Here is a 200-nt window from a genome sequence, read left to right on the forward strand (position 1 = left end):
GGAAGCGGCCAGGGAGCCCCAGCCGTCCCGCACCCGCACCCTCACCTGCGCGCGGCTCGGCTGAGGGGAGCCGCCTCCCTCCCGCCCCGGGCGAGCCCCGCTGCCGCCGCCTCTGCAGCTCCCCGGGCTGCTGAGGGGGAAGGGGAAGGGCTCGCGCGCACACGCACACACAAGCTGACACACACAACCTCAGGCACACA

At 75.0% G+C, this 200-nt stretch overlaps 1 protein-coding gene across 1 annotated transcript in view; it reads right to left on the reverse strand.

The window, feature by feature from the left end:
* The window catches only part of SUSD4 (sushi domain containing 4), a 193,709-nt gene that overhangs the window by 188,189 nt on the left and 5,320 nt on the right, over positions 1 to 200 (reverse strand). The window lies entirely within an intron of this gene.

This window comes from Gavialis gangeticus, unplaced genomic scaffold (genome assembly GCF_001723915.1).
Source record: "Gavialis gangeticus isolate Ggan-Ray unplaced genomic scaffold, GavGan_comp1, whole genome shotgun sequence".
In the NCBI taxonomy this organism is placed as follows: domain Eukaryota; kingdom Metazoa; phylum Chordata; order Crocodylia; family Gavialidae; genus Gavialis; species Gavialis gangeticus.